The 13,269-nt window shown below is 39.4% G+C and overlaps 1 protein-coding gene across 2 annotated transcripts in view; it reads left to right on the top strand.

Annotated features, from left to right (window-relative positions):
• The first annotated feature begins 754 nt into the window (after positions 1 to 754).
• LOC134614799 (signal transducer and activator of transcription 5B) overlaps positions 755 to 13,269 on the top strand; it is a 173,377-nt gene continuing 160,862 nt past the window's right edge. For both annotated transcript variants that reach the window (XM_063458962.1, XM_063458963.1), the window contains exon 1: positions 755 to 1,039. The gene's annotated coding sequence lies outside the window, so the exon portion shown is untranslated. The remainder of the gene's footprint in view (positions 1,040 to 13,269) is intronic.

Below are 13,269 nucleotides of genomic sequence, written 5' to 3' on the forward strand. Positions count from 1 at the left end.
TCTGATAGAAGACTTGAGCCAAACAAGAAAGAGAGAGTCAAAGGATGAGAAGAGAAAGAGGGCAGGCTTCCCCAAACTCCGGCCCTCCAGATGTTGCAGAACTACAACTCCCATGATTCTATAAATTACATAGACAGGCTGAGAATCATGGGAGTTGTAGTTCTGCAACATCTGGAGGGCAGGAGTTTGGGGAAGCCTGAGTTAGAGGATGAGAATAAAAAGTTAGAGGGTGAGAAGGGAAATAGAGAATTAGACTAAGAGTGACAAATAGAGACCACATGTCTGCGCAGTAACATGTGTCTCTACAAGTGGTTTATCTAGTTTGCCCTGGCTGGTGTTTACGAGCAAGTAAACGGAGTTCTAAACAAAAGAGACTTAGTCTCGCTGCTATGTGTCTAACTCAGGCGCCATTTTCCTGAAGACCGGGCTCTGTACCGCGCAATTAATATCGACTTTCGGAATCCACTCGCAGCCGTCACATCCCCTGTAATATATAATAAACAGCCTTCACGGGGTGACAAATACTTATACAAACAGTGTAAACATGAGCCCATACTGTGTGGGCGTGGTCAGATGTGAGGCCGATGCAGGGGGGGTGTGACTGCGTGTTGAGGGGGCGTGGCCTAGGAAGCGATGAAGAAGGAGTGACGAGCGGTGTTGTGAGTGCGCGCGCACCCCAGCGCTAGCTCGGTGGAGGGGGCGTGCCCTAGTGAGGGGGGAGTGTGCGCCTTCGAACGTTGCCCCAGACAGGTGGCGCTGCTGAGCGTGAGCAGGCTTTGCAGCTGGACAGGCAAAGGGAAGAAGAGAATATTATTATTATTATTATTATTTTATATAGACAGACAGACTAGATAAAGAAGACTAAAAAGGGATTTAAAAAAAAAAAAAACTGCATCAAGAGAGGGGAGGAAACCTGAAAGATCCTGCAGAACCTAATACGGATTTCCTATCCTCCTCTACCTCCTCCTCCCCCCTGGAGGAACCAGGGGCTGACATTATTCCTCCTGGGGAGCTGAGGGTGCTGGGAGTGCCCCCCAAGGTAAGACACTGTTGTCATGTCAGGGACTAATGCCCTGGGATCAGTCATGGCAGAGGGGAGGCATGGCCTTACAGGGACCAGCACAGAGCTATGGGGCTCTCCATGGGACCTGACAGTTTCCAGGGACTTAGCTGTCAAACTGTCAGGGGTGGACAAGATTTTGGGAGTGGGCTAGGTTTGTACCCCCTTTCTGCATTCAGGGCTGCGACCTTGCCATGCCGTTGATGCCTACTTTCTGTAAAGGGGGGTTTGGAAGAAGAAGAGGTCAGTTATTGATTTTTTTGGGTGGGCAGGGGGGGGCTGTCAGATACATGGCTAGTGACAGTGACTTCTTTATGTGAGTAGTGCATGGGAGCCAAAGGTAGATAAATCCTCAGTTTAGTTTTAGAACTACAACTGCCATAATGCTCTGCCAGCCATCCTTTATGTCTGGCAGATCATTGTAGGAGTTGTAGTTCTAAATGATCACCCTTGTTGTTGTAGGGTGCAGACCAGGGGTTGTCAACAATTTTAGCTCCCCTATCTGTTGAATAGTTAGTTACAACTCCCAACATGCACTGTCAGATCTAAAGCTGGAAAAGCATCATGAGATTTCTAGTCCTGCAAACAGCCATGAGATCTATTAATGTGGGGATCTGACTGTTGACATGTCTGTTTATAGCAGGTTGTAGGGACATGAGTGTTTTTTGTTTTTTTTGTAGGAGTCTGTTTATAGAAAGCTGTTTATAGAACATTGGTGGGATTTGCAGGGACTTGTCTGTTTATAGGACCTTGATTGGGTCTGTGTGTCTGTGTTTAGGTCCTTGGTTTTGTTGGGTTTTATTGTGGGACCTTGAATGGATTTGTTGGAATCTGACAGTATTTTTTTTGTGGACTTTGTTTGCAGACTTGTGTTTATTGCAGCCTGGTAGGACTTCTAAAGACTAGAACATTTTTACCGTTTATTATTAGGACGGTGCTGGCAAGTTTCTTAGGAGATGGTATTGGTAAACAGCAGTTCTGGGGCAAAGTTCTAAAATTGGAGCAATCCCCATGGAAACCAAAGGAATGTATCTACTCGTTGCTCTAGGTTTAGAACTTTGCCCCAGAAATGCTCTATGCAAGTAACCCAATATGTTATAGCAGCTGGGTGAAAGTCGTTGAAAATGCTGTATTTAGTGGGAGAAGAGCAGTTCTGGTACTATCAATACAAGTGTCATCATTAGAATTTTTAGATAAGGTGCATGATAAAGTTGAAAAATCAAGTTATAGGTCCTGGCACCTTATTTCTAAGTTCACTTAAGAACGTTTTGTCATCATAACCCATTTTATTTATTCTTGAACCTCATATCCAAACCCATATAGGGTGTTTTTGAAACCTTTTACCCCACACCCCCCACAGGGCAGGGCTAGGCACATTTTAACCCCTTACTTAGTTTTGAAAAAATGTTTTGCTTATGCTGTACTTACAGGCATGCACCAAAACAAACAAATATGTAAAAGTTGCCCCAAGAAATGTCATCAAAGGAGGTTGTTTTGGTATAGATAATGATTTATACTTGTCTGTACCCATTAAGATAGATGGGTCAGTGTCTGACCCCTTGCTGATCTAGTTAAACCTGTCACTTGTTCTGCTTCAAGCAGTTTAAATAGTGCAAAAAGTGTCAGGTCCTTCACACCTGTTTTAAAGGCTCTCTGTTGCCCATCAAGGATGATCCTGGCAAGTGTCATATTGTTACTTTCCCTTAAAACAATTGGTTACATAAACAGGGTCCCCACATCTATGATTACTAATTTCTAAAATATTTTACCAGGAAAGATACATTGAGATTTCTCTTGTTTTCAAGTATGTCCTGGGTCCACAAAACATTGCATTGATACAATAGGGTACAATAAAATGCAAGAACAATATTAATACACGATATATACAAAATTTAACATAGAACATGTAGGAAATATATAATCAACCATGACAGGTGCATTCTGTTTTCAGGTATGTAGAGAGGGATCTCTTAAAGGACTTTTATTTATAAAGCGCCAACAAATTCCGCAGCGCTGTACAATGGGTATAATGTTGGATTTAAACTATGCTCAGTACATATTTAGTTAATAGAATAATTTCATAAAGAGTTTAAAAAAAACAAATCGATAGTCCCGAAAACTATTTTTTTATTATAGCACTCAAAGAGAATTGGTTAAAAAACATGCAGCATCTGTGAGAATGGCTAGCTGTTTCTGAGCGGAAAGTTGTTATCTGAGCTGCATTTTAAGTTTGTCAAATAATCATATACCCACCAAGGACCTCTACATTTCTGTTTCTGTTCCCTCAGTAGGTTTAATGTTGTGGTAAAATGTTGCAGTGCAATTTTTAGAACTGGCTCCAGCATCTTGGCAAATGTTTATTTTGCAATGTTTGTTTGCTGTTTTTAACCCCTTAAGGACCCAATGTTACATGTTGTTGTCATTTGTTCTGCCATGTATAGGCTTTGTCAATATAGGACACCTTGACTGTTTAGCATTGTCAGCTCCCTGCAGCCCTACATATGTTTGACTTTAGCTCCTAAAAACAGATGTTATGGCAACATAGCATAGAGTAGACCATAATTGATCCTTAAGAGGTTAATGATAAGTGTGTTTAATACATGCCCTGCACAAATTAAAACAATAAATTTACTTTTTTTTTAATTTTTTTATTTTTTAGAACTATTTTCTGGCAACTAAAACATTTGCATTGGATATAAAAAATACATATATTTCCCTATTAATTTACCAATTTATTATTATTTTTTTAAAAGTTTGCTCAGATGTAAAACATGCTCGGGCTATTGGAACAGTGTCCAGTGTTGCCGGATATAAATGCACCTTATGTATGAAACAATACATTTTATAATATGTGCTGTACATGTAGATCTGTAGATTGTTCTGTATTTTTCTTGTGTAACCTTGGCAATTGTGTGACTATGATAGAAGTATTGTAATTTTAGTATTATATTATGCATAATATTAAGTGCTCTTTAGTATTAATATTATGCATAATATTAAGCTAATGGAATTTGCACAAAAGACTCAGTATTAGAAATATGTGAATATTATATATGTGCATAGCCATTGTCGTAGTCATTTTTGTTTGATTATTGCTGGTGTTTGTGTTTATTTTTGGTGACCGCAATCCTCCGTTTTGAAACAGAGAAAAGGTTAAATTAATAAAAAAAAAATAAATAAATAAAAAAAAAAGTTATATGAATTTTTTTTACTATTTCACTAAAATGGAACATGAGTACTTTTAACATACTCCAAAGCATCTGTTTCCTTTACAACTTTTTGTAGTACTGAGGTTTGAGAAGCATTTTTGTTACGATTATTAATATTTTTAAATTGCATACAATCAGTGATATGTCTGTGTGATGTATCCTGTGTTCTCTTTGTTCTCATGACTGGCATGCGCTAAATCCTATCAATTATATATATATATTATCTGTGTTTCCGAAGAACATTATCTCACTAACCCTGGCACCTAGCTTTTTTTTTTTTTAGTATTTTTTAAAATTTCTTATTAAGGACAATACATCTGCATCACCTGGTTATTAAATATACCAAACCCCTCAGTATGGCTGGCTTCCAAATTCTACAAAGTTTTATCAATCTTTAAGCGATGACTAATTCTGGATATCAATAATTATGTTTTGGTGTGCGTGAAGATTTCTGTGTACCTTTTAAATTAGCTGCCTTTTGCAGTCAGTAATAATTACAATAATTGGCTAACAATTGCATCATTTAGGAGTGTTGTTTACATTGCTGATGTATTCAGCAGATAATAGTGAAATGCACCAAAACTGTGCTATGAATCCTATGTTTATTTATTCTTAGCCCCATAAACACCAGTGACTTTCTGTGAGATCAGCACAATCTCGTTCATGCAGTCCTGATATTAGTGACGGCTAACCTTTGGCTGCTGTGCATCATGGGGAATGTTGTTCAGAAATATCTGCAGGGCCGAGAATAGCCATCATCGCCCTACACTAACAATTATATTACTTACTTGGCATTGGTTACTCTACAGAACTCACCGCTACTAAAGCCGCCAGACATTTCAGGCTGAAGCAGGGTCTTCAGATCTCTGATTGCTATGACAACACATAGTCATTAATCATTAACATGTTAAGGTCCTCTGATTATCTATGTTGTCATAACAATCTGAACCTTAGTGACTCATTAGATGGTATGCCCTCATTTAGCAATATATTACTGCGAGTGGTTTAAAAATAGGGCATCTAATGTTGGCCTAGGACCTCTAAGGACAATTTCATTAGCCATACTGTGTCTTTTTTTTTTTTTTTTTTTGCTAGTCAGTTTTTTAACTCCCCGAGTTGAGCACTTTGTGAACCAATTTATTGATAAACCACACTGATTCCATGATAATGGATACATCGTGAAGTAAAACAGCTGATACATATGATTAGTGGAGCACTCTTAAGTTGCAACAATGCATCTGATGGAGCATCTTGCAAAATAAAACACTTGCACTATAGCTACACCTCCTTGTGCTCCTCTTCCAATAGAAATGACTAGAAAATATTTGTACATTTCCCAGAAACAACTGCTCCTGCAGGGTTTTTGGAAAAGCACGCCTTTCATTGGTTTTTCTATGGGGGAGTATACAGCGTGTACTGACTGCTTCTCATTCATGAAAAAAAAAAGATAATCTAGCGAGAATGAAAGTCCAAATGTCAGCTTTCATTCACTTGTAGAAATGTTGCTATTCATATATTTTTTTTCATCACTGAGTTGCAGCCAGAAGATTAGTGCGTGAGTGTGTCTAGTTCTGTAGTGATCCATACTGCATGATTTTATTGGCTTGCTGTTCATGTGTTTTGTAAATTTCTGTTTTACACAATTAAAATCGGTGATATAACCAGTGTTGGCTGAGAGCTCTTCCATGACACTTCCATATCTCTGTAGGCATTAAACGAGTTTGACAGTCTTTGTAGAAAGAACAGATTTTCAAATGTGTGGGTTTTTTTTTTTTTCCTTTCATTTTCTCACTTTTTTAATGTAGTGTCCACGTTACCATAAAAATAGGCTTGCCTAAGTGAATGTAAGATCAAGATACCTATCTTTAAAAAATTACATAGAAAGCAAAAAACCCTATACATCGCCAATATTTCCCAAAATTGTGAAAATATGAATACAAACAGTCTTTCAGGGGCAGTACTAGTACCATAACAACTACAGTTTATTGTAGTGTTTCTGGTGCTAATAGGCTATTTTAAGAACGTTTGAAAGAAAAAAAAAAACCCAGGTTAATTTCTTGCACCTTAAACCCTCACCCTTTGCTATGAATTATAATGTCGGGTTTTAATTATTTGTCCAAAATATTTAGTTGGATGCTTGTTCTCATACCATGCCACAAGAGACCTTGAGCACTGGGGTGTAGGGGTAGTTAACGTTTTCGAATCTCAGTTAATCCATTTAGCATGGAAGTAATGAGTTGGACTCTGCTATATTACATGTGGACACAGTTTCTCATTGCAAGGCACGAACACAATGTGTGGTCACAGAGTACAAGTACTTTTCATGTATAATGAACTGTAATCCCCAGTTTTTTTTGGCCAGACCGCTTGAAAGCAGTTCAATAAACAAAAAAATAAAAGTAAAAATTAAGGGACTTGTGGCCTTTTAGAACCATAGCACTTCAAAAAGGGTGAACGTGTTGTACATCGGTACTAATATGCCACATGAAAAAACAGAACCTGTATAATTCTTAATAGTAAAACACAAAACACACACCTACTAAGTCATTAGAGAATTACCTTAAGATTAACTGAAACATTTACAAACGTTAAAGGACTTCTGTCATTTCCCCAAACAGCTTGTGCTCATTAGATTGAGCATAAGATTTTATCCATACATTATGCTAGAAGTTTTGCTAGCATTTGTATAAATTATGAGAAAAATGCTGTCTGCTAGTGCCTCGACATGCTGAGATGTGGACTGACATGGGAGAGCAGAAAAGACCTCCTACAAGAGGTCCTTCTGCACTCCTCCCATAGTGACCACAGAGAATCCGCTGTGGTTGCTACGGAAACTCCCAAGACAACGCTTCTAGTGCTAGGGAGCACTAGGGAGCATAGGAATGGAGTGGCATAACGTCACTCCATTCCGATGCAGACACGCTGGCAGTGAACCCAGCATGCCAACGTCACTGACGAGATTTGCCCTACTTGAGGATGTGTCTCCAACTGGACAAATCAAAGAAGACATCAGGGGGGGTGGAGCGGAGGATTGCCAGGAGGTGGGTGTTACATGAAGCAGCTCTGGAATGGAGGAAAAGTGAATAAATCTTTATATTTTGCATTGAATACACCATGTGTCCTTATGATGTGGTAATACGGTGTATTCAATGTGTAAGGGAGCGATTTCAGATAAGTTGTTTTTCTCATAACATGTTCACTTTAAGCTTGGGGATTTCAGCATTAGCATTACTCATTTGTTTATTAGTCACAATTCACAACTGAAATTAAGCTTTTCATGCTGTAGAAAAAAAAATATATAAAAGAAATAAATAAAATAAAAAGCTCCCAGCCAGTATAAATGGGTGAGATCTGATTGGGTAAAATATTGACCAATCCGAACAGCACAGTCTTTTATTGTCTAACTAATTTCCCTGGAGTATATGAACAAATGCTGAGGAAATCAATAAAGATTAATGTTATGATTAGCATGCTTATAGAGCTCGGATTTGCAGATGATAAAAATGAACGTGACTAACACATCATCACTTATTCTCCAGAATAATATTTCATATTGCCATTCATTTTTAAAACTTCTTTATATATCCAGTAGAATTTGGCATTCGTTAATTAGTCTCATCTTCTCATCTTGTACTCCTGGGAAATCACTAGGACAATGTCCAAAGTGGGCTCTTCGAATCAGCCAGTTTTTCTAGAAGGTTTATGTAGAAGTCCTCTCAGAATAAATTTGGAGGGCCTGAGCACTTTGCTGTAATTGTTACCTTCTCAAATCTATGGTTCCATTTCCTCAGATTCTCAAATTCTTCTGACCCAAACATGGCACCCAGAATCAGAGAATGGTGAATTGCAGAAACATACGTGTTTACAATACACGTACAATCTATGAACAGGGTCCCTCGTTCTCATGGCCATCTACAGTATGCAGCCTGGTTCAATCCCAATACTAATAAATATGAGAACAACCTCTAATTGTTATAATTTGTAACTTAAAATTTGTTTGCTTAGATAATATTGAAATTCACTTAAAATATATTTTATATAAATACTGTAACGGACCGTTTTAGCTGACAAGGGGTTAAAATTGTTTAGGCGATAATCCCCTTTTCAAAGACAGGCACAGCTACTGTAAAATCACCAAAACTCACGAATTGGATATAGGTGAATGCACCAAACTCCCGAACTGCATACAAGGGAATAAGGTAGCACTCCAAACTCCCGAACTGGAACCTCACGAATAGCTGCTAGCAGACGAACAGGAAAAGCTCCCAAGCGGCTTACACTCCTGGCAATTAGTCTCTATCAGCATACAGTGAATCCCCCCAAGAACGAGACAAGGCTCCGTGTTGAGGGTCAAGCAGTGGTCTGTTTATTGAGGGCTACCTGCCCCTGTATTTATGCAGGTCTCCCACCTTGTGGACACTCCCCTAGGGGACCAGATGGAAGACTGTAACAACGGACAGACACGTACCATTTACAGACATACAGCAGTAAAACATCCCCACAATGCATCCTGGCTTCCTCCCCTCTGCCCTGGAGATAATTGAGAAGTAATTCAATTATCTCACAGGACAAAGGCAAAACTCCATTACACACGTGGGGACACAAAGACAGACTATCACTTTAAAATACATAATGGGACAAATGGTACAGTAAATATATACATGTAACATATCCCCAGATAGCTCAGGTCTGAGTGCACATTATTAGGTGAATGGCACTCAGACCACAAGAATACAGTTTAATTGCCATGGAGCCAAAGTCTTTAATTACACTAATATGCTCCATGGCATGGCTATCTGGGTTAAAACATTCCTCCAACACAAAATACCGAATTTACATGCATTCGCCAAATCAGTACGAATTAGAACCAGGGGCTGGAGGTTCAGCGGTGCCTGCACGTAAAAGTGTCCGGGTTTGGTGCATGAAAGCCGGGCAGAAAAGCGTTGGCTGCCCAGGGAGCTCCAGAACACCGCCATCTAGCGGCCGCTAAGTGTAACCGCGGCCACCCAGTAACAATCAATTAAGCTGCGGTTAACCGCAGCTTCAGGGAGGTAAATGGAGGGCACACTCCAGCTTCTGGGTGGCCAATTAACGGCGCCTGCCGGCTCCCCACGGCTCTGGGGAGGCTGAAAAACGGCTGTTTGTTCGGTAGATAGAATCTTTTTGGCGAAAAACGGTAGATAGAATCTACCGAACGGCTGTGCAGAAAGGGAGAAATAAATCTTTCTGCACAGTAAAATTAACCCTTTAACTGCTGGTCCATAATCCAAAGGCAGCAGGCGGGCAACCAGGCTCCTCCAATGCAATGTGGCGAGATTGGTCTCGTCACAAATACATATATAAATAAAATCAGGTGTCCATTCTGCAGCTGTCATATAATTGTAATATCCCAAAATAATCAGCAGAACACTTTTGTTAACTTTTTCCCTATGTCTCTTTTTCGAGGAATAAGTCAGGTCATGTTCGGTAGAATTGCATGTTTCAACTACAAGGACCCCATATCGGGTTGACCTTGTTTTATGCCATAATCCTGGGGTTAAGGACCATTGTATCTGTTCAAGCAGTACAATTGTGGATTCCTAACTTCCAATTTGTAAAATGCCTGAAGCACAGATATGATGCAAGTTAAATGGAGTTACATTTCAAGTTTCCTCTTTTGGGCAAGGCAACGGCTGTAACAGCATTAACATGTTTTCAGTACTGAGTTTCACCACTGATTATGTAATAGCAGCCTTATTTGTCTCCTGGGTTTTATCTGACTGCAAACCACTGTGGTAACATTTGAAATCATTATGATACAATTTTTATTTGCACATTGTTGAACATATGGATTTGAATGGACCTGGTATCACATGGTATTTGTGATAGAATAGTAATATATATATATATATATATATATATATATATATATATATATATGAGTAACTCTCAAGTCCGTCAAGTTTTATCCCTTTATTCTCCCCAGATGTTATTGATTCAAAATTAAAAAAAAAAACAACAACTTGGCAGTCGTTTCCAATTGTTTTCCAAAAATGTAAAATAAAACAAGTGGTTTTTATGTTTCTTCATGGATCAACAAGTTAATAATGTGCGCAACAATTATTACAACTATGTATATCCTGTTTTGGCGGAAAAACTGTATCAAAACCTTTTAAAGCATGTACTAAATTTGGAAAACATACAACAGGAGGCACACATTAAAGAGACACTATAGTCACCTGAACAACTTTAGCTTAATGAAGCAGTTTTGGTGTATAGAACATGCCCCTGCAGCCTCACTGCTCAATCCTCTGCCATTTAGGAGTTAAATCCCTTTGTTTATGAACCCTAGTCACACCTCCCTGCATGTGACTTGCACAGCCTTCCATAAACACTTCCTGTAAAGAGAGCCCTATTTAGGCTTTCTTTATGGCAAGTTCTGTTTAATTAAGATTTTCTTATCCCCTGCTATGTTAATAGCTTGCTAGACCCTGCAAGAGCCCCCTGTATGTGATTAAAGTTCAATTTAGAGATTGAGATACAATTATTTAAGGTAAATTACATCTGTTTGAAAGTGAAACCATTTTTTTTTTTTTTTTATGCAGGCTCTGTCAATCATAGCCAGGGGAGGTGTGGCTAGGGCTGCATAAACAGAAACAAAGTGATGTAACTCCTAAATGACAGTGAATTGAACAGTGAAATTGCAGGGGAATGATCTATACACTAAAACTGCTTTATTTAGCTAAAGCAATTTAGGTGACTATAGTGTTCCTTTAACTCACGGAGGAGCTAGCTGCCAACACGGAGCTGGTGATCAACACCCTCAGAGAACCCGAACCCCATAGCCCACATACTTAGACACCCGCCCCAAAGCAGCGGAGCCGGTCCATTAAAAAAGGACCTGGGGGCACCGGGGGGACGAACGGAATACGGAACAGGGCTACCGACACAAACGGGGTATGAAAGAATAACGTCAGGCAACAGACCAGCCTGGGTCTCTACGAACACCCCTTCATTTAGAAAACCCGTAATAGGTAACTCTACCTCGGATAAAGTAGCAAGAGTACTAGTTAACCCTGGATGGAGTACCCAGCGAAAATCTATCCAGCCTAGACAATGAGCCGGGAACACCAGAAGGCTACCTACTTTAGACACAATATAACAACATAAGTGACAGTAGGTGCCCGCACACAACGACCTAATGTACATATTCCACACGTCCTAGGACACAACACACCGAATAGACACACCGAATGTAAGACTACACAACCTAGTGGGGTGTACCAACGACTGCTCTGACCCACACGCTACCAGTAGGATGAAATACTGTCCAGACGATGCACACAATGGGGTAACCCCGATAGCCTAACGAAGACAAGAGACAGAGGAGGTAAGGCAAGGGCACCCCTCAATGATGAGAGGTATCTCAGCTCACTAAGAGTTACGTATGGGAAGAATGGCCAACTCACACACTCGCTACCTGATTTAGCCACATTTCAACTCAAAGAGAGCCATATACGCATACGACCATACAAGGAGATCGCGTGTACTATTGTATAACATTGCATGTATGTCACTGTGTTTCTATTGTTCTGCTATGAAAAAACAATAAAAACAACATAAACATTAATTTGGAAAACATATAATAAGACTACTCTTATATAAAGAACCAATTTAGCATTTGTGCTGCTGCATAAATTGCCATTCCTCAAGTCTTCTGATGCCTGATCGTCCTGTTATCCCCTATCCAATCCTGTTAATAAACAGGTCAGCAGAGTTCTATTTGTATTGGACCTCTATGTATGAAGAACCAATTTTGCCTTTTTCCTACTGTTTTTGAAATTGCCTTTCCTCAAGTCTCGTGAAAACCCTTTGTCCCATGTCATGTTTTATCCTGTCCAATCCTGTTGATAAACAGGTCAGCAGAGTTCTATTTGTATTGGACCTCTATATATGAAGAACCAATTTTGCCTTTTCCTACTGTTTTTGAAATTGCCTTTCCTCAAGTCTCGTGAAGACCCTTTGTCCCATGTCATGTTTTATCCTGTCCAATCCTGTTGATAAACAGGTCAGCAGAGTTCTATTTGTATTGGACCTCTATATATGAAGAACCAATTTTGCCTTTTCCTACTGTTGTTGAAATTGCCTTTCCTCAAGTCTCGTGAAGACCCTTTGTCCCATGTCATGTTTTATCCTGTTGATAAACAGGTCAGCAGAGTTCTACATGTATACAACCTCCATACATTTATTAAGTGACCTCTAACACGTTTTATTTTCTGTTTATTATATAAACAAGTGCAACTTTTGTCCCCACACATTTTCTAGTTCCATAATTTGCAAACTCATGATAAAATCACATAATTGATTTATATCAAATCAATATTCTGTTTATTACTGGAACACCACTTTCTTTCACATTACAATATGTTACTAGTCTATCAGCTAGCTGATATTGTATATTTTTGCACAGTATGTTGTCTGTACTTTTTCCAAGTATTTTTAATAATATCCCTGAGTTGCCTCTGCTTATGTATATCCAGATTAAGAATTGTCCTCTAAAACCAATATTGTGCACTCTGTCGTTAAAGGAATAATACAAGCACCATAACCAGTGCAGTGTGCTATAGTGGTTATGGTGCCAGGAGTGACCTCGCCACCCCAATTGAAAGCAGTCATCCCATTATAGAACTAGACTTTTTACCTGGATCTGCTATGTGCCACTCCTCACTTCTTTGCAGCCTGCAGAAAAGCCGTAGACTCCTGCTTTGGAGCATCCGTTAGCTCTCCTAAGAAGCATGGCCTGCTCATTAGATGAGAGCGTCAGTTGATCACTAGTGAGCTAAGCCCTACACAACTGGGCTTAGCTTAGAGCTGTGAGCTTCTGGCTTTAGTGGAGATGGGGAGTTCTGCATTGCAAACCCAGGTTAGATGTCAAACCATTATAAATTGGTTTGAGTACTTAAAGTTGACACTCCTGGCAGCATACAGCACTCTCTTTAGTGGTTATGGTAAACTAGTTTT

The sequence above is a fragment of the Pelobates fuscus genome, chromosome 6 (genome assembly GCF_036172605.1).
Source record: "Pelobates fuscus isolate aPelFus1 chromosome 6, aPelFus1.pri, whole genome shotgun sequence".
Classification (NCBI taxonomy): domain Eukaryota; kingdom Metazoa; phylum Chordata; class Amphibia; order Anura; family Pelobatidae; genus Pelobates; species Pelobates fuscus.